Below are 21,739 nucleotides of genomic sequence, written 5' to 3' on the forward strand. Positions count from 1 at the left end.
AAAGCCTGCCTCTGAGACAGGAAGTGAGACTTAGTCCACAACTGAGCTGAACAAGGAGACAGGCGTCTTGAACCTGCCAAAAGAGACTGCAAGCTGACAACAAGACACAGGGGATAATACTTCTATACTTGGATCCTGACATTGCCTTTTCACAAACGGGTGTGGACACCAGGAGAACAAAGAAGCCTTCCCCTACAGCAACCCAGCTAACAGATAAGACTTTTCTTTTAAGACTATTATCTATGTCTATCTAAGTATATGAATGTCTCTATGATTTGGGCTGGTGAATCGCTGGGCTAACCATGCAGTTAGAGAGCTGGATCAAAAGTGTATATATACTCCAGAGTGGAGCGGATTTTGTTTGCTGATTTACATGTTTGCTGTGTTTAAAGCAACAGGCGCAATAAAGCCTTATTTCATTTCACCTTAAAACAGTCTCCATTGCATACCTCTGAACACGTCTCTTACAGGGTCAAAGGAAGAAAAGATAAAGCACAGTGGCAGTGACTCTCCTGAACAGTTGCTCCAAATTCAAGTTGGCGCCCTCACAGTGAAGGATGCTGGGGACTTAAGATGCCCTTGGTGGGTGAATATTTTTATTTTTAGGATTGTGTTACTAATGAAGAATTAAATCCTTGCTAGGAGAGACACCTGGGGTTTTCCTGCAAAATGATTTGTAAACTGCTTTATTTCTTAAAAAAAAGACTGAATAGTAAGGAAAAGATCCTGGCACTTGACCGGTATCAAATCTACAGCTCTGCAACCCTGCAACTCTTGACATCTCTTATTTAGTAAGAGCCTGCATGCAGTAATCATCTACTGCAATCTGAAGGCTAATAACTCCCAATATATGCTGTTTCCATTCCATCACTGAGATGTCAACACTGCCAGGAGGGTGTTGCATCTACTACAGTAGAAACACCCTTTGCATCTTAAGTAGCAATAAGGGAAGCATAACAGACCTAGAATATGCTCTGTGCAGGAACTTGTCATTGCATTTCTCTTAGCATTCTGAGATATCTAAATCATATGATTCAGAGTAACCGTAATCTTTTGAATAATAAGGAAAACCCAATTTAGATAACACCACAGTCACCATAAGAGAATGGGGGATTCATTGTGGGTCTTTACGGAGGTTTGTGGGGGATAGTCTAGGAGATGCGAGTTTGTCCTTGTAAAACCGCATGGTTTGACGTGGTCATTAGACGTGGATTCAAACTAGCCAGAAATCTGTATTCTGTATTACAAATCGCATCTATAAAGTTAGACGGAGGACGATTTCATTTAGTAGTGTCTCAAGTTGTATATACACTGTGTGCAGGAAAAAAGGGAACCCTTTTGTTTTTCACCATATCGTTTATATTTCTCATGAATGTAAATTTGCACAATTATAGGTGTATTATGTACATTAACACTATATAAGCAGCACAATGTAGACAATCAATTGATGTCAACTAAATTGATGCCACTGTATTATGTCAACAAGTACCAGACACATTGCGGTATGTTCATGATGTTCATCAATGAAAAATAGGAGTTTTTCCTTTGTACTGTAGCTCATAAATGCGGTAAACTGTGGTATTCTATTCTGCAATACTAACTTTTCTCTAATGTTTGAGTTCAAAGTATGATTCGTGTGTGTTCAAAATGTCCTCCTGCTGAAACGCACGCACAAAGATGAGACCGGCATTGTCTGATTGCATAATCGATAATGCGTTGATCCAGCTGCTCCCACTTCTAAACGATACAAATTAGTTTTCTCAGTCCTCCTAGCGACCATCCATTATCAGGAATCATTTTATGTAAGCGCTTTGGACCATAATTCTGTCTCTGTCTCAAGCACTTTATAATGTGCTTATCTTCTTCACTAAATGCCATTTTGTAACTATGCACGCCGTCACCAATGCCAAAGAATATTTATTAGATTATCAAATAATTCTTAAATGTAATAATCTAATGACAGACCTATAATTGCTAAAAGTTTCATGAAAACGGAGTGATTTTTGAAAGGTATTACAACAGAATAAAAAGGGTCCACTTTTTTTTTTTTGCCTGAACACAGTGTATATTGCCTCAAACGTCCCTCTATATAACATAGAGAGAGACCCTTGTGTTCCATAAGGAGCACACCTGAGGTACCTGGGATAATTCCAATGAGACATGCAAAGGATATTCTAAAGAATCACACCGCTTAAAATATTTCCATAAGACTACTACTACCAAGTTGATGGGCACTTGGGATGAAGGGGTACTGGTGTCAGGCCCAACAGGATGAAACACCACAACCTCTGCTATTTTGGACAGCAGCTCAAGCATTGAACATAACCAGATGCTGGACAACTCTATTATTACTGCATACTTTGGAGCTCTACTACTCACATCTGTAACCCCCTCCCCTGGCTTCCTTTAAAAGCAGACCACTTCCACTTCATGTTTGTGGAATAACAAGAGCAGTGGGGTGCGGATACACAGCAGTGGGGCGCAGTGAATGGCAGATTTAAAGCAAACAAAGTAAACCACGGCAAGGTCCTTAAGCAAACAAAACCTGGTGCAACAGCTTAATTCCTTGGCAAGTAAAGTTGGACACAGCATGGGACAGAGCAGTGGGGCAAGGTGAGACGCAAATTAGGCTTATAACAAATAAAGTAAACTGTGGCGAGGCACATAAGCAAACAAACAAACAAACTGGGAGCTCTATATTCAATACACTACTGTCTCTTTATTTGGTTAAGGTGCAGTTAGCATTGAGGTGCAGTTAACAAGGTCCACAACATTGAATATAGTACATTTTGTTCAGGACACTTGTAAAATGTTCGATGTCTTTGGTGTTATCACAGGACCTTAACAAACTCAGCGTTCCGCTTTTAGCACACACAATAAACGTTTAATTCTGAACAAAATAGAGGAAAAGAAGGACCATACAGGAGACTTGTTTTGAGTTTTAAAAAACTTCAATAAAGTATTCACAGCATCAGAACTAATAAACGTAACATTTCAGGACTAATGCGCCCCTTCCTCAGACCCAGCACCCTGGGCACCCACTATGGGGCCTATGCAGAGAGCAGCGCTATTTCGAAATTCGCCATTTTTTGGAGAAAATCGCGCAGAAAGCAGCAGAAAATGGCGAGTTCCGAAAAACGCGCCAATTTTTCTTTTCTATTTGTAAAACTCGCCTCGCGGCTGGCGAGAACCTCAATCTCGCCAGTTTAAAAAATATCCGTATGCAGAGAGGCGCGAACGGCATCTAGCGGCTGTTCGCGCCAATAAAATGGCGCGATTGTCTCCGTTTTGCCTCGCCAAAAAAAACTGCCGCTCGCGGCCATTGTAAAGGGGAAAAAAAAGGCGCGAATTTGTTTTAACACATTTCTGAAGCGCGCATCTCGCCAATTTAAACTCGCCACACGCATCCATGTTAAACATAGCAGAATTCGCACTTTTCTGCATATGGAGATTAAAACTCTCCAAAAAAGCTACTTTTTAATAAATTCGCCAATTTTAAAATTCGCTGCTCTCTGCATAGGCCCCTATGTCGTTTAATTCTGAAGATAATTACTTACATTCGGAAACAGTAGAAAAATGGCTGTGCCGTCAAATAAGGTGTAATATCTTCAAAGATGGTTGCATAATCATTCTTTTCCTGGAGTTAAAGCAGCATTCCAAGCTGTCGTTTTATTTTTAATATGTGCACACACCATGATAAGTAATTAGCTAAGTTGCTGATCGATCCATTCTCCTGTGATCAATCAGCAAAGATTCGGCTCGGGATTCAATGAATGGCTGTATCCTGCAGTCAGTGGAACGCATTTGCCTATTAATATGACAATGTTCTTTGGGGAAGATCGTGTGACCAGGCAGTCACTAGATACAATTAAACTCTGTACTGCTTGAGAGAGGGCATGGTTCAAAAAGGGGTGTGCCAGAGCCAGTTTCCGAAGAGGAAGGGGATGTGACTTTGTAAATTGTTGCTATTGAAACAAAAAAGACTTGTTACATTATAATACTGTACATTATTGTAATTCAGAGGGTTTTTTTTTTTTAAATGCTACAATTATTTTCTCATAGTACAGAACTGATTTATTTAAAAAAAACAAACAACACATGTAGCATATTGCTTGGCCTGCAGCTTTAAACCTCTGTATGATCTTGGTGGTATATCTTCACTCCCTCCTGGTGTTAACCGGTTTCCTCTAACTAACTAAAAACTGCCGAATATTTATCCAGACAAAATCACCTAGTCAGTCTTCCTACTCCTAATTCTATGACCAGATATGGTATCATCATGTGTCTTTCAGTTTAAGTCTTGTATCATATCTGAAATAACTACCCACCCGCCATACAAGAAATACACTTATATTACAGAAATGATTATCTCAGCGTACCAACAGCTGTCGATTGTAACTCAAATGTCACTCTCAGAGCCTCTTCCTCAGACAACCCAACAAAGCTGCAATCCCATTATAATTTTAACCCTATCTTAATGTAACAATGAATCTACAGAGAAGATTTAATTACTAGTAGAATAGATCAAGTATGCGACATAGGGGTCTGTGCACTAAGCTCCGATACGTCACTTATCGCCACGTTATCACCACAGAAGCCTACTGCTATTCAGTAAGCTCCGATAATTCAATGATAAGAGAGCTTTTCGGCAAAATTTTATGGAGAAAAAAAAACCGACCAAACACGCGACGATAAGCCACTTATCGCCAGCTTTTCAAACTCGCGGTATTCTAGTAGCCCCAATAAGCTTATTGAAGCTAATCACCACTCTAGAATTGAGATTTCCTCTCAAAAACCTGCCACCAGAAAAAGTTGGCATGGGGGTGGTGAGAAGCTGCCGAAAAGCTGCGAGACGGGACTTAGAAAATAAAATGCATATTTCCTGCATCAGATTATGCCGGGAGTCTATGGAGCTGATATCCATTAATATCAGCACCGGAGACCCCCAGCATCAATCCCATGCAATAAAAATGTATTTACAGTCAATGTCTAACCGCTAAGGCAATGAAGGGGTTAATGAATAACAGCAGCTTTATTGGGGGAGAAGGGGGTGAGTGAAGGGGGTACTTGGCCTTTCAATCACCTCCTCTGCCCCCAATAAACATTACAATATGTTGGAATCACCAATACACAACTCACCCCCTTTGTCCCCACATGAAACCATTATTTATTTATAAAACAGGATTCATACCAGAGGCCTGCAGGGGTCCCCGGGTGGTCCCCACGGGTCTCCGGTGGCCCTAATGAGGTGCTCAGGTGGTCCCCGTGTGCCTCCAGTTGGTCCTTGTGGGGGTCCCTGTGTCATCCCCACGGTTGTCTGGGAGCCCTCAGGTGGTTCCCACGGGTGTTTGGGGCCCTCGGCTGGATCCAACGGGTGTCTGGGGGCCTCACAGGGGTCCCCGGGTGGTCCCTGTGGGTGTCCGGGGGTCCTCGGGTGGTCCCAATGGGAGTCCGGGGGTTTTAGGGTAGTGTGTCGGTGTCCGGGGGTCCTTGGGTGGTGTCCGGGGGTCCCCGCTGACCTGTGGTACGAATCTTGTTGTAAAAAAAAAAAAAATGTGGCATACATTTCAATAAATACACCTCCCCATCCCACCAAACATATACAGTATAGTAATGTGCAAAATAATTATTCTCCAGATATGGATAATAGCTCATTTGCCATTATTAAAACAAACATTAGCTAGTCAGCATAAAGTAAATAAAAACCATTCTACTTATCCAATACCATCCAATACATATTCATAATCTTATACAACAAAAACAAACAAAGATGCCAAAGCTACTTACAATGTGACAAGGGAGGTACGTCACATCTTTCAAACCATGAGGCTGTATCACATGGTATTACAGCCAATGGGATTGAAGACAATCCCAATTGTTTGCTGCACCATGTGATAGGTGATAGGTTACCTTAGTTCAAAAGGATGTGACATCATCCTTTAAAGCAGGGGGGCACAAACTTTTTTCCTGCGCCCCCCTACTGGCGGTCCCCTCACTCCTGCGCCCCCCCTAACCCCCACTCACCTGCACTCTGGCATCATGACCTTCCTGCGTCATTTTGACGCCACGTTGCCATGGCGACGCAGGAAGGAAGCCGCCGGAGCCAAGGTAAGTGAAGGTTTACAGAGGCCCTGCAGCTCCCCAGCACTTAATTTAAGTGCCTTCGGGAAGCGCGCGGGGCCTCTGTAAACCCCGCGCCCCCACACCTGTAGTCTCGCGCCCACCCTGGGGGTCGCGCCCACCAGTTTGCGCACCGCTGCTTTAAAGTGACGTCACATCCTTTTGAACTAAGGTAACCTATCACATGGTACAGTAACCAAAGGGATTGTCTTAAATCCTATTGGCTATAATACCATGTGATATAGCAATAAATATTCACAATCTTATACAACAAAAAACAAACAAAGATGCACAAAGCTACTTCCAATGTGACAAAAATACACAGTGCAATACCTAAATATTCTCTTGAAAAAGGGTAATTTAGTTTAACTCTTTGGCCAAAGCGTTTTAATCCTGCTGCCACTTTCAAGGCATGACCGTTAGCAGGTCCTAACACTCTCTGAGTGAAAATTCTTATTTACCTGTATACTTACAGGAAGAATGATCTGCATTTATCTGTCATAATCCAGCAAAATGAAACTGATGTGCCAACTTGGAAAGTGGGGAGGAGCGAGCTTAAACCTTGGGGGGGGCACTAACCTCCCCAAAACAGCTGCGGCCAGTTGCACATAGTTAATAAACACACAGATACCCAACAAGCTCTGAGAAACCCCAGCTCATGATGACCCCAGATGAAGTCCGGTGGGATGAAACATGTTGGGTCTTTTTTGATGCTCTGAGGCCACTGTACCCAATCACCTGAGAAGCCCTGATTGGAACGAGACTGCTGAGACGGCCGTGACGTGGCGGAGTGCCCCCACTGCGGGTGAGAGACGCTGGCAGAGGCAATCATGGTCTGTTCCTGACTGAGAAGTGGAGCGGTCGCATCGGGTACTGTTATCTAAGGATAAGGGTTGAAGTGCGTCCGAAGTCACTTCTTGTTTACTTACCAGCGGGGAAAGTGTGAGTGTGCTACCATCCCCTCTGTGTTGTTTGTCATCTTAAAGTAAATGTTATTGCACTATATCCTTGCATTTGTGTTTCTTCATAGGAGGCTCTACAAAGAGTCTGCTGACCTGGAGAATCTTCTACTTGGAGTTACAGTATTATGTGTTTTTCAGTGCTAAACAACACTGGGTTCATTTGCACATATTAACTGTTTTATCACTTTGCGCCATGAACACTGTTTTTGTTTAGGTATATACACGCTAAGTGTGCCTACTCTGATGACGCTGGCACTTTGTATATATTAATTAAAGCTGATGGAGATTCGCAGTGCCTAAACAGGGCTTTTGCATTATTTCCACCCCCAGGTATTTTATCTGTTGACTCAATGAAGGCAGCGGTGAGGGGCAAAACCAGTGTATGATCAATTTAGTCCACGTGTCTCAACTTCTGGAGCTCAGTAACATCACTATTTGAAACCTCCTTATTTCACAAATGTCTATGTGGAATGATCAGATCACTGATACTATATTAGGTATTATAAATATATCCACCTATCCACCCACCCTCACCTAGACACTGGGGTTTAACCCTTTGATGCCTGAACCAACTTGAGTATTATGACCGTGCATAGTTTTTATTATCAATGTGTGCACTTTCATACGATTTTAATGCAGTACATGTTTGAGTGATTGCATCCTCTATATGGCCTCATATCAGGCCACTAAAAGGGTTAATTTTTGTGCTCAAAACAACACAGTCAATTTGGAGTTTATTTCTTGTGTTCCAAATCCACACAGTGAATTTGAAGTTTATTTTTACAATAACACAGTGATATTTAAATACTCCACCAGACAGGTAAAATTAAACCTCCAGGTGGATTCACTAAAAAAATTATAATTGCAGTCATCTCTCTGCATCAAATCTAGATACATTATACATCTAGAAGTGTTTGTCCTATAGATTGGCCACAGACAATACCAAACCAATCTAAAACCATTTTTATTTGTTCCAATAAAGGGTTTTAAATTGACACTAATCACACAGAGTCTCACCGAGTGCATTCTACAGGGATTCTGTTTCTCTTCTGTGTACTATCTTCCTAGAAGTAGACTTTATCCATGATACCTGGCGATACAATAAAAACATTGTACACTGTTAAATATAGAGATGGGCGTATCAGCCCAGATGTTTTTCTCGATTTTTTCTCTTATTCTCCCACCAAATTCCATTTCATGGTGTATAATCCACAAACGGATTTGATCGGTTTTAATCCATGCGGATTCATCTAAAACCGTTATTATATATGTAGCACTCTTTCTCCCACCCTGAGTGAGATATGGCGACTACAGTTTGTGTGGTGCATTGGAATGGGGTATTGTTGTTGCCTGGAGCGCCGGGTCACTGCATTTTGTATATAATTGTGTGGTGCATTACCTCACAAAAGGCCTGAATCTCCGCCGCTGGGAGCCTGGGATGTACCTGATTCTTATGGTGAAAGCGCCTCCACCTGTAAGGAATCCCGACTTGGAGGGATGGACTCTCACAGGAACAATACTAATGATACACGCAAACAAATATATGCTAACAACCTTTTATTGAACACAGTAACATGGGTACCCTGTACCACAGAGTAAAATAGGCCCCAACCTGATAACAAAAGTGAGTGTCCCCAGAGCACATTGGGTGCCAGGCACAAATCCCTTGATGTCCCTTTCCCAACGTCAAGGCCCACCCAAAGTGTTTGAGATGGCGCTATCCTGTGGATTGTTAGTGCACTTGGTTAGGTACCTGCCCGGGGCTCCTGAACCTGGGTATTGCGGGATAACAATGAGGATCCATCTGATCCAATGTTGTCGCCCGCGATGGCGTCTGCCTCTGCGTGGGGTGAATTCCGGCGTGGAAAATATCAACTTACCGTCTTTACCACATAGCTGGTCTGGTCTCAGAACACAGGCCGCAGTTACTGCATGGCATCTCACTGGTGCTATACCTACTATATTCAGCTATTGGGGATAGTCTATAGCTATAGTCCCTGACTTTGGGATTTCCCTATAGCAGCCACAAGCTACAGTGAGTAAGGGTCTAGCTGGGGCCTAACGGGGGAGATCTGGCCTAGTCCAGGGGAGCACTGTCCCCTTCACACTACCTACTCCTCAGAGGTCCCTCTTCCGACTGCCTAGCGTGGTCCCAGCGCGCAAAATGTATCCATAGCTGAGCAAGGGATTCTCACAGCCCTATTGGTTGATTCGTGCCATGCGACTCACTGCCCTAGAGGCTCATGGGATATGTAGTCCCCGCAGAGGGCCTCTCCCTAATGGCCGCCGCTTGCGCTACCTTCTGTGCATGCGTGCTATTTGTAATGGCCGCCACACTATGGGAAGACACTGCGCATGCGTGCGCAAAGACAAGATGGTGGTGCCCTGAGTACTTGCTCCCTTCGGACCTCTGGCGAGGTGCTTGCCACCCCGGTTGCCCCCATACTCTCCCCACAACCCCCGCAGCACTCCCATCCGCAGCGGAGATGAGTGGAAGTGAGGAGGACTAAAGGGAAGCCCAGAGGGGGGACCTGGGCTATATATACAATCTGTTGATGGATTTGTAGAATTCAGTCTGTGGTTCAGCAATCTGTTGGCGGATTCTTAAAAATCTGTATTGGCAATAATAATAAAAAAAATCTGTTCAACGCGAATCGCCCTTTTTGAGATTGATCCGCAGAAATCCATCAACCAAAGGAACTAGTCAATCCACTGCAGATCCAAATCCACCCCCAAATTGTGCCCATCTCTAGTTAAAGCTGCAGTTCAGGCAATATCCTGCATGTGTGGGGTTTTTTAATAAATCACTTCTGTAGTAAGAAAAAATACTTTTAGCATTTTTTGTTTTAAAAAACAACAACTTTGAAAGACCAATTTTCTTGTATTCTATTTTAACAACCATTTGCTAAGGCACTGCCCCTTCATGTCCTGTCACAAGCTCTGGCACACCACTATGTGAGCCCTGCCCTCCCTCTTGCACATGTCAGTGCAGGAGTGCTCATGAATATTCATGAGCTTCCACTGAGTGACAAAAACAGAGGAAATACATTCCCCATATTTAAAGATGTCGCCAAACTTCGCTGATCAATACACGGAGAACGAATTGACCGGCAGCTAGGAAGTTTTTTACGTAAGTAGAGATTGCCAACATGAAACTATTGAAGTAAAATAAATAAATTAATTAATTTAAAAAAAGGGAGCTTGAACTGCAGCTTTAAATAGCAAAAGGGACACAGTCATGCTAAGATAGAGTTACTGTATATAGAAGTGCGGTAACCTTAACAGATAACAAGAGGTCCTGGGCTGAGTCTAGAGATTGCCCACACACATTAACCTTTAGTGTGGGCTTACATTAGGTCTCAGTTTCAAAGGTAAATTAATGTCTTTTTGTGGAATGCCACAGTGGAGAATAGCTCCAGGGCAACATATGTTTCATCAGAAAATAATATATCCTCAAACGGTTCTCCAGTCCCAATCCCTGCACGTGCTTGGTCTACTCTTTTTTTTGTTAACATCTCTTATTATTGGACGGTCTCTGCAGTAACAAAGAAATATGTAGAAAAACAAAAAAGACTAACCCCAAAGGATGGGCAGTCACAAGAAGTCTTCCAGAATGTTTATTTTCAGGGTCTAGCATGAATTAGGTCTTAACAGAATTATTGTCATGTGTATATTTATCGGGCTGTTGTGTCTCTATTGTTTCTTTATTGTCACAGTAATTATCATTCATGGACACACAATCCCTGCAAGCTCTCACAGGTAGTGTTAGGACCTGCATACTGGTCATGCTGTGACGTGGCTGCCGGCTTATAACACTTTGATCAAAGTGTTTAATTAAATGACCCTTACTCATGAGAATAATAACATTAAAGTATTTAATTATGTACAGTATTTTGTCACATTGTATGTAGCATTGGGTATTTTTGTCTTCTGTACAGGCATACCCCGCATTAACGTACACAATGGGACCGGAGCATGTATATAAAGTGAAAATGTACTTAAAGTGAAGCACTACCTTTTCCCCACTTATCGATGCTTGTACTGTACGGCAATCGTCACATACGTGCATAACTGATGTAAATAACGCATGTGTAACAGGCTCTATAGTCTCCCTGCTTGCGCACAGCTTCGGTACAGGTAGGGAGCCGGTATTGCTGTTCAGGACGTGCTGACAGGCGCATGCGCAAGCTGACGTTTGCCTATTGGGCGATATGTCCTTACTCGCGAGTGTACTTAAAGTGAGTGTCCTTAAAGCGGGGTATGCCTGTATACATTTGGCCATGCTCAGTAGCTCTCTTTTTGACACAAATATATCTATGATGTGATGGGTTCTGGGGTTAGAGCTTGCAAGGATTATGTGTTCATTCATTTTTAATTTTCAACTGGTATCAGTTGATTGAAGGTTAGTGGCCCCTCTTCCCAGGATTTAAGCTCACCCCACCCCACATTTTAAGTAGCAGGTTTTTCCATGTATAGTACTGTGCAGGAAGGCCCATTGAGACCACCACAGAAGAGGTAAATGAGAATTTTCCCAGGTAGTGTTCAGACCTGCATACTGGTCATGCCGTGACGTGGCTGCAGGCTTATAACGCTTTGGCCAAAGAGTTTAACTAAAACTAAACCCTTACACGTGAGAATACTAATACTAAACCCTTACACGTGAGAATACTAATACTAATAATGTATTTTGTCACATTGCATGTAGCATTGGTTATTTTTGTCTTTTGTTGTACACAGTAATTATCAGACTGGTGTTGATCAAAACCTACTGTATTTCAACCAATTGTGTCTCATAAGTTTCATGTTCAGGGCTACACTTATGTTGAACAATTTCTCCAGATGGCTCAGCATCTGCATCTTGGAGTTCTTGTATTTCAGATGATGGTGCTGTACTCTCCTTCTTTTGTGTATCAACAATGTATTCCTCTCAGGCACCTCGGTTCTTGCCTAGCTCGGATTCTGAGAGCAAAATTTAGGGGCCTCCTGAAGTGGGGGGTCCGGGGCAGTTGCTCGATTTGCCCTTATTGCCAGGGGGCGCATAAGATTAAATTTAGTGCTTCCATTTTTGTCATATGCATTTAACATTTTGAGAAAATACCAATCTCCTCCAGAGTTTTCATAATATTTTACATTAATATCAATTGTTGAGTGACTATTTACAAGATGTCATCCGCATATAGGGCAATTTTAAACTCCCTAGCACCTAGCCCTGCTCCTGAAATATCAGGATTTTATCTCATGGCTTCAACCAGGGATTCTACTACCAAGACAAATATTAATGGCATTAGGGGACCCCCGTGTCTTGTCCTATTATGAATGTTAAATGAGTCCGATAATTGTCAATTGATTTTAACCCTGGTTGTGGGATTACTATACAGTGCTTCAACCCAGGGGTATGCAAATTTGCTGTGCATCCTTGCCTGCTCAGTCCCAGTGCTTGCGCTCCCCCTTACGTAGGAACCGGTATCAAATGACACCGTGACCCCGCGACATCATTTGATGCGCGTTGCCATGGCAACACATCGCCCGAAGCCAAGGTAAGTAAGTTACAGAGGCCCCACATGCTCCCCGGTATTTCATATAAATGCCTTTGGGGAACCGCAGGGCCTCTGTAACCACAGCGCCCCCCCAAAAAAAAAATCTTGCAGCCCCAGTTTGCGCACCCCTGCTTTAACCTATTGAATGTTCAAGTACAGTAGATTAAACGTATATTCCCATTTTACTCTAGCAAACATCTTTTCTGCATCTATGGAGAGCCTTATGTAGGTATTTTTGAAGCGTGGATATGATTGATAACGTATATTATGCGCATTCTATTATCCTTTGCTTGACGCTTGGGAACAAAACCCACTTGGTCCAAATTGATTAGATCAGGTAAAATTTTGTTGAGTCTGTGTAGAAATTCTCTTCTAAGGAGTGTATGATTGATTATAGACAGCTTCTGTGATAGATTCTCTGAGCGTAAAGGGTGTGACTTTTAACTCCTAAGGATAGTGTGGCCGGAACGATTATATGAAAGACAACTGTTGATGGCTAGCACTGTGGACATGACGACTCAGTGACTTTAACTTTTAAAAGTCGTTACAAGGTTGACTTCCTTATATGAAAGATGCTATTCATACAATATGACAGATAGACAAAAACATAGTAAGGCCTTATACAGAGAATAACACTCAGAATAGGGAATGCTTACGAAGGTAGGATCCTCCATATAAAGATGTAGCAGAACACCAGGTTAGACAAGAAGGAATCCAATGGAGAAGGAATGAGTCACAAGTTACCACCTAGCAGCAACGCATGTAAGAACTTGATGTGTATACCATATATCTGGGAGTATTATTGAGGAATAAATGGTTCTTTTTTTGCCAAAACCTTGAATGCTAAAATTTATAATCTCAGAAAAATATATAATGACAAATAACATTTAACAATCTGCTTGCTAATATTTTCACTTATATTAATACCTACATTTATAATTGAGATTGGCCTGTATATGGCGCAGTTTAAGTTGTCTTTACCCAGTTTCGGTATAACAGGTATGGTGGCTTCAGACATTCATTGCGAGAGTGATCCCGATATGCTCAGAGTTTAATAGCTTTTGGAGTAAGTGTAGTAAGGTTTAAGAGATTAATAGAGTTTTATAATAGATACTTGGGAATACATCTGGTTCCCAGTTCTTCCCTGAGGGTTGATCTTTTATTAATCTTTAAGTACTTTTTCAGTTTCTTCTCTCGCAATGGGGGATTCTAATATTTGTTTGGTGTTCCTATTTATCATTTTAAGTTTTACCCCCTTTAAGAATTGGGTGATACAGGTCGTTTAATTATATTTGTCTCTGACTGGGCTTGTTACACCACTAAAGTATACAGTTCCATTTAAAGTGCACAGAACCACACTTTAAATAAAGCAATAATAAATAACCAGGACAAGATAAATAACAAGCAGGGGTAGTTAACTAAAACATGGGAATAAGATCTATTCTCCATATTTGGCAATGAGTATCAGTGTACCCGACATGGATTACACTTTGTGCTCTGTGTCAGCATTCCAGTGTAGTAATAACTTTGAGAAACATAATGAGAGGTGCAAAAAAGGGGAATAGTCCCAAGCCCCAACACTCTTGCCTCCCTGTGCCCCAGGGGAATATCTATACTGTATGTTTTACCCACATAAATTTACATTTAATACAATATTTGACTAAATATAGTTACAGTACATTTAACACTCTCAAATATTTGAATATTAATGTAGCCCTGTTTCCCCCTGAACACAGAAAGCTACTGGTGCTGCCCTCTTACCTGTTGGATCCCAGGAGGCCTGAGCCTCTGCCAATGGGAGCCTGGGGTGAATTACTTACAATATGGTGCACCACCTCCACCTGTGCAGGATCCTAGAGTATAGAATAACCCCTGACACAGAACCCACATACAGTAACCACATACACCGAAGTATAAGTATAACCGTTTACTATATGTTAGAGAAGAACATAACAACATACATCAATATATCACAGTAGTGTTCCTCTATGAAACTGACCTCCTAGGGCCATAAACCCACACCCTATACCCAGGTGTCCCAAGAATCCCAAGAGTCCCACACCCCACCCCTTAGGTGTGATCAGCGCCATACTAGATGAGGAGTATAATTGGTGCACTTGGTGTATGTACCTGCCCGGAGCTCCTGCACCCGGGTACAGCAGAACCACAGAAAGAGGATCCATCTGCGTCCACCGCCGAAGCCTCAGTGATGGTGTCCTCCCCCTGATAGGACGTCTCCCTCTGAATGATATCCCCATACAGACACTCTTATCTGTAGTGAAATAGGTCTGGTCCAAGACCACACTTGTCACACTGGTCAGAGCCGCGCAGCACTGTAGCTGTGTCCCTGACTTAACTAACTACTTAAAGGGCAAAGTCCCTAACTGCAGGGGACTTCCCTAGAGCAGCCACAATCTGAAATGACTAGGTGCCTAGCTGGGGCCTAGGGGGTAACCTGGCCTAGGACAGGAGCTGCTTGCCTCCCTGCACCTACACCCTCCCCTGTCTGTGTCCCAGCTCCTACTGGTTTCCTGAGCTCAGCACGCGAAAATGTATCTTTCTAGCTGCAGGGGAATCTGACTATCCAATTGGCTCCCTGGCATCATGTGGTTAGCAGCCCCAGTGGCTGCTGGGGGGTTGTAGTTCCTTCAGAGCCTCTTTAGCATTGGGGCCGCATGCGCGATCGCCACTGCGCATGCGTGAGTGTGTAATGGCCGCCTCAGCTCTTATGTCTACACTGCGCATGAACCTACCGCCAATCCCAACATGGCCGCTGTGTCGCTTCTGCGGTGCATGTGAAAGCCTCCGCGCATGCATGAACACATGCAAGATGGCGGCGCCCTGTAACAGATGCCACCGGGAGCCCCCAGCGACGCGCTCGCCCCCGCAGCTCCCCGACATGCCATGGGGGTCCCCGCAGAGTAGAGCAGGTACGGGGGCACCAGGGGAACCCTGCTACATTAACATTGAAGAATTCAACTGTTTGCTGCACAGGACAGGTTTAGCCTTCTGTACTAGGTTGCAGACCTACAAAAGTAAATCAGAGTTTACATGTGTGGCATGTCAGGGTTTGCAGCTTCTCCTCCTGCTCAGTCACTTTCTGTGCTAGGAGCTCGTGTGCATCTGCAACCACATCCTCCACCATTTCTAGATCTTCGATTGTAGTACCTACCGTCCATCCTCATGTCATTTCACTGTTTTTGTTCTTTGGAGACACCTTCAAGGGTTTAGAGGTATGTGAGACCAAGTTTGGAAGGTTTCTGAGTGGTTTATTCTCCTTTCCTATCTGTGCACTTTGACTCCACTACGCAATACATTTTGCATGAAAACACACCCCTATAAATCCTCCTCACACATCTAATGTTCTTCAGGTAACTACACATTTAATAGTACACTTTCTAACAATTTCCTCTCTGTACATGACTTATTTTTCTCTCACTCTGCTCTTCTTTGCTGTAACTGAGACCTGGCTCACTCAGTCTGACTGCACTGCAAGCTTCCCTCTCTTATGGTGACCTTTCTTTCTCCCACACTTCACGCCCTGATAGCACGTCCTGTTTCCTCCGCTCCTCAATCTGCCATTATCGAACCCTTCCTATATTCCTCCCTATCTTTCTTTCCCCTCCTTTTAAGCTTTTTTCTCCTCTCCTCTCAATGTAGCAGTCATCAATTACCCACCTACCTCTACTCATCCCCTTCTGTCTTTCTCTCTGACTTTGAATCCTGGTTCACCTTCTTTCTCTTAACTGACTCCCTTTCTCTTTTCCTTGGGGACTTCAACAGCCATATTGAGGACTCCTCTCTCCTTGAGTTTTCTTTATCTAACTTCTTCTTTTGGCCTTCACCAATGGACTGCAGCCAGTACCCACAAGGATGGCCACTACCTGGACCTGGTTTTCACAAAAAACGTTTCTCTCTGATTTCTCCATTTCCCACTTTCCTGTCTATGATCATCATCTCATCTAATTTTCTCTCTCTCGCTTCTCCCCTTCCCCACCTCACCCTCATTTCGGCAGAGACCACTGCTCTTTTAATCTACCGGCTCTTGATTCCACTTTGCGCTCCTCCCTCTCATCTCTCTGCTCCGCTACAGACTATGACAACTGGGTCATGAACTACAACTCTGCCCTATCCTCCTCTCTAAATATACACTCCCTTCTTTTTCTCTGCCATTTTGACATTCTAACCCCAGATCCTGGATAAACTGCTACACACGCATGCTGCGCTCCTGCACTCGCTCCTCTAAACACCTGAGGATATCTCACACTCTCTGTGACTTCCTTCACTACAAATGTATCCTATTCTGTTACAATTCTTCCCTCTCCCAGGCTAAACAAACCTACAAAGTAACACTGACAAGTCTAACCCATGTTGCCTCTTCTCTGTCTTTGATCACCATCTGTTACCTGTTTTTCTTCCCCCATTTCACCTCAGGACTGCTAATTATTTCAAGAGAAAGATGGATTCAATTTGTCAAGACATCACCTCTGTATCCGCCTCATATTCTACATCTCTTCCTAACTCTCCTCCTGCCTCCCTTGACTCTTTTTCCTCGGTCAGAGAGGTAGATGTTAATATACTCTTCTCCCTCTACCACTTTCCCTTATGACCCCATTCCCTCCCATCTCCTCAAGCCTCTCGCTCCTTCTCCAATACCCACACTCACATATTTTTAACTCCTCCCTCTACTCTGCTAACTTTCCTTCCTCCTTCAAGCATGCTGCAGTTATAGCCTTACTCAAAAACACCAAGCTTAATCCTACCTGTCTCTCTAACTATCATCCTGCCTTTTGCCTCTAAACTCATTGAACGCCTTCTATTCTCTCGCTTGCTTCTATTTCTCCACTCGTTGATCCTCTACAATCTGGTTTCCACACTGCTCATTCCACTAAAACAGTCCGCACTAAAATAACTAATAACCTTTATGCTGCCAAAGACAGAGGTCACTACAGTCTGCTCATACTGCTCAACCTCTCTGCAGCCTTTTATACTATGGACCACCCTCTTCTCCTTCACATGCTCTATTCTCTTGGTATCTGTAACAGAGCTCAATCGTGGATCTCCTCTTACATCTCCCATCGTACTTCAGTGCCTCGTTTGCTAACACCTCCTCTTCTGTCGATCTCTCTGTACCCCAGAGATCTGTCCTGGGACCTCATCTCTTTTCTCTTTGCAAACTCTCTCTTGGTGACCATATCACCTCTATGCTGATGACACATACATTTACCTTTCAAGCCAACCTTACACCTGTTGTACTGTGCAGACCAAAGTCTCTGAATATCTCTCCCCTATATCATCCTGGATAGCCCTCTGCCAACTATAACATGTCAAAAATGGAGCTCCCCATACTTCGTCCTACTGTAAGCCTGGCCCTATTGCCCCCTTCTACATTACTGTTAGTAGTACTATCATAGACCCAGTGTCCCAAACACATTGCCTAGGGGTCACATTTGACTCCTCTGTCACATTCTCCTCTTACATTCACAATGTAGCTAAAACCGGTCGTTTTTCCTCCGTTACATTGCAAAGATATGCCCGTTCCTCTTTCGCTCTATTGCTAGAACTTTAACGCAGGCCCTCAGTCTCTCCCGTCTTGATTTTTGTGACCTTCTACTACTGTTCAGCCTTCCTGCCTCTCACCTGTTTACCCTACAATCTATCCAAACACTGCTGCTAGAATCACTTTACTCTCTCCTAAATCTGTCTCGGTGTCTCTCCTGCTGAAATCCATCTCCTGGATTCCTATTAAATCCAATATTTCTCTCAATTTTCTCCTCTCTTTTAACGCTATACACTCTTCTGCCCCTCCTTACATCTCAGCCCTAATTTCTCGCTATACACCTGCATGAGTCTTGCGTTCCACTCAAAGATATTTTCTTTCTACTCCCTATCAAAATCTCACTCCCATCTAAAACCATTTTCACTCACTACCCCACACCTCTGGAATGCCCTTCCCTTCAACATCCAACTGGCACCCTCTCTCCACCTTTCATAAAACGCACCTCTTTAACAAAGCATATGGGTGATGGCTGATACTATACATCTCATATTCACTAACCTTAACCCCATGCAGATTCACTTACCAGAACACCCTCCTTCTGTCTCTGTAAATTCTCCCCACTTATCACTTAGATTATAAGCTCTTCGGGGCAGGGACGCCTTTTCCTATAGTTTTATGTCTGACGCGCTTATTCCTATCATGTGTTATAATATTATTTCATGTGTATTACTGCTGTAATGCGCTATGTACTTGGATGGCGCTTTATAAATAAAGACACACATACATACATAATCTGTCTGGATTCCCCCCGGACAAATGGATCTTAAACTCTGCGCTGGATGCCGCCGCACTGACACATGTGCTGACGTCACCTTGAGAAAGCGTCAGAGCGACGCGAAACGGCCGTCGGTGGTGGGCGCTCCTCTGTGACGTCAGCACATGTGTCAGTGCGGCGGCGTCCAGCGCAGCTCCGAGGCAACCTTGACAGGGTTGAGCTATATCGAGGCGCGCTGCTACTTACAATTATACTCTTCTCCACCCGGCTAGCTAATGTTCTGTGGTGTTCATTAATACACCACGCCGGGTGGAAGCCTTCTACATATTACTCGATCAATGCAGTGAGTGCCACGGAGTTTGGTCCTACTTATACAGGTACTATTCACTGTGGAACAACCTAAGTATGGTACACAGTAGACCATAACCTAGACTTACACTACGCAGTCGAACAGGAGGTATTCAGTGACCTGTATGGATGTATTTAGGCTAACAGATGTATCTGCCTGCCTGACACCTTGTTAATAGCGCTATTTACAATTATATTCCTTTCCATCCGGCTAGCTAATGTTCTGTGGTGTTCATGAATACACCACGCCGGGTGGAAGCTTTTTATATACTATCTGACCAATACAATGTGTGTCATGGAGCTTGGTCTCACTTACACAGGTACTATTTAGTGTGGAACAACCTAAGTGTGGTACACTGTAGACCATAGCTTAGACTCACACTACGCAGCTGTACAGGAGATAATCAGTGGGTTCAGAAGTAACTCTTCAAACAACAATTGATATACTTGTAAATACAATTTAATACTTACTTACCTTCACTCAGTCACCTGTGCTGTTTCCACAGAGGATCCTGAGAAGTAGCTCATTGTGCATTATATAATTGTATGAGCACTTCTATATAGGCTGATGCACTTTATGGTATTAACCAGACATTATTAATGTGCCTTGCGGAAGACCTTTGTACACAGTAAATCTTAGGCTCCCAGCTTGAAGATCTATTTCCCTAGCTACACAGTAGCTTTATAGTCCTATTTTAACTTATTCTTTGCGTCGTCTTTAGGGACCCTTTTTTATATATTGTTTACTCTTGTAGATTTGAGTACCATCTCTATATATATCTATCCCTATATATATATATATCTAGTATGTGAGTTTTGAGATACTGTGCACTTATCACTCACTATTTAATCACCGAGTACTCTCTTAGAGTTACAATTCATTCAGCTGTGGGTATCCTTATAAGTGTCTGTCCAGTACATCATTGACAGACACTATACTAGTTCCAACATTTATACCACACTGAGGCATAAGCCAAAATCCATTCCGCATATGCCAGTTACTATAGGGTTCCCTATATCCTTATGGTAACCAGTCTGGTACACAGGACTGGGAGCTAGCTATTTAATTCTGGTTTTAAAGTGTTGTGTGTTTCCCTTTAAACCCTATATATTATTAAAGGTTAATTTTATCTATTTCCATTTATCACTATATGAGTGCTTGTTCTAAAGGGGTCCTTTTTCTTGCCTAGGCAAGTGTAGTCCATGTTACTAGTTCCCTTACCCCTGGCACCGTTCCTTAGACAGTAGCTTGAGCTCATTCCCTCACTCCCTTTTTCCCTATTTATTTTACCTAATTCTATTGTGGCAGAATAAAAAAATATGTAAAGTGAGTAAAAATATATCAAATACATTCCACTGACTTAAATGTGCATTGTTCCCAGGTATCTCAGGTGTGCCCCTAGGTATCTCACCACATAGTTTAATCTGGTTAGAAGTGCTGTATAGTTTTACTGTATCTGTTTAGAAGTACTGTATATACAGTAATTAAATGGAGCCTTGGTCTCTGGTGTTTTTCACTCTCTTTTTCCCTCCCTCTTTCCGAAAAAGAGCTCATTTGCATGACATTTACAATGTCGGCCAAGTGAGGCAGAGAAGGGACATCCTTAAACAGATCTCAAATTTTTAACAGAATAGGACAGTAGAACAAAACTGAGAGAGAGGAGTGCAGACTGGGCATTGATGTAAAGCACTGTGATTGTAATGCTAATGAAAGGTGTTTACTGGTGGTCAAAAGTGGAAAGTATGGTGTATTGTAACAGTCCTGTCCTGTGTACTTATTGGTGTGATCAGAAACAATGTGGTAGAAATTGAAATTCACTTTGTGAAGTCTTGGGCTAGGTCCCCAGTACATGCTGCAGCATGCGCTATGGTGTGTGCTGCAGGAACAAGAACTGCCCCTCAATGGGGCCGGGCCCACTAGCTGCCTTGGCGTGCAATTTGCCGCCGCGATGCTCGACAGATTTTTCTGAAGACGATTGTCTTCAGAACTGATGACGGAACGCTGGCCACGCCCCCTCGGCGGTTCAGCCAATGAGGGCAAACCAGCTGGGTGACATCATGGCTGTGCCCCTGCCACGCCCCCCCCCCCCCCCCCATTGCAACCTCTTGCAGTTCAGCCACAGACCGGAGATCGCGGTTCACACAGCTGCACACGCCGCCAGCCTGCGACGCGCGCGTGCAACAGCTGACACTGGGGCCATAGCCTAAAGCCTGTCTTACTACTGTAATTGCACAATCTTATGGAATGAGGGTTGAGGGTCATCTATACAAAGAAACCACTGCCTCAATTTTTGTGCTCCACTAAATGTGGAGAAACGACATTAACTCTTACTTGGTACTATTGTTTTGTTACAATGATATTTTCAATCTGCTCTGCCTTGCTAAAGAAAATACCATTTTATATTTATAACTAGTGTAGCGCACTTTCCCCCACCTCCTGTGAGATGTGTGGCTGCAGTGTGTGTAGGGTGCAATAACTGTCGCTCACAGGAGGCTT

The 21,739-nt window shown here is 43.3% G+C and overlaps 1 long non-coding RNA gene across 1 annotated transcript in view; it reads left to right on the forward strand.

The window, feature by feature from the left end:
* The first annotated feature begins 474 nt into the window (after positions 1 to 474).
* LOC142493846 (uncharacterized) overlaps positions 475 to 21,739 on the forward strand; it is a 42,769-nt gene continuing 21,504 nt past the window's right edge. Inside the window, exon 1 of the long non-coding RNA XR_012801219.1 lies at positions 475 to 582. This is a non-coding gene — a long non-coding RNA (uncharacterized LOC142493846). The remainder of the gene's footprint in view (positions 583 to 21,739) is intronic.

The sequence above is a fragment of the Ascaphus truei genome, chromosome 4 (genome assembly GCF_040206685.1).
Source record: "Ascaphus truei isolate aAscTru1 chromosome 4, aAscTru1.hap1, whole genome shotgun sequence".
Classification (NCBI taxonomy): Eukaryota; Metazoa; Chordata; class Amphibia; order Anura; family Ascaphidae; genus Ascaphus; species Ascaphus truei.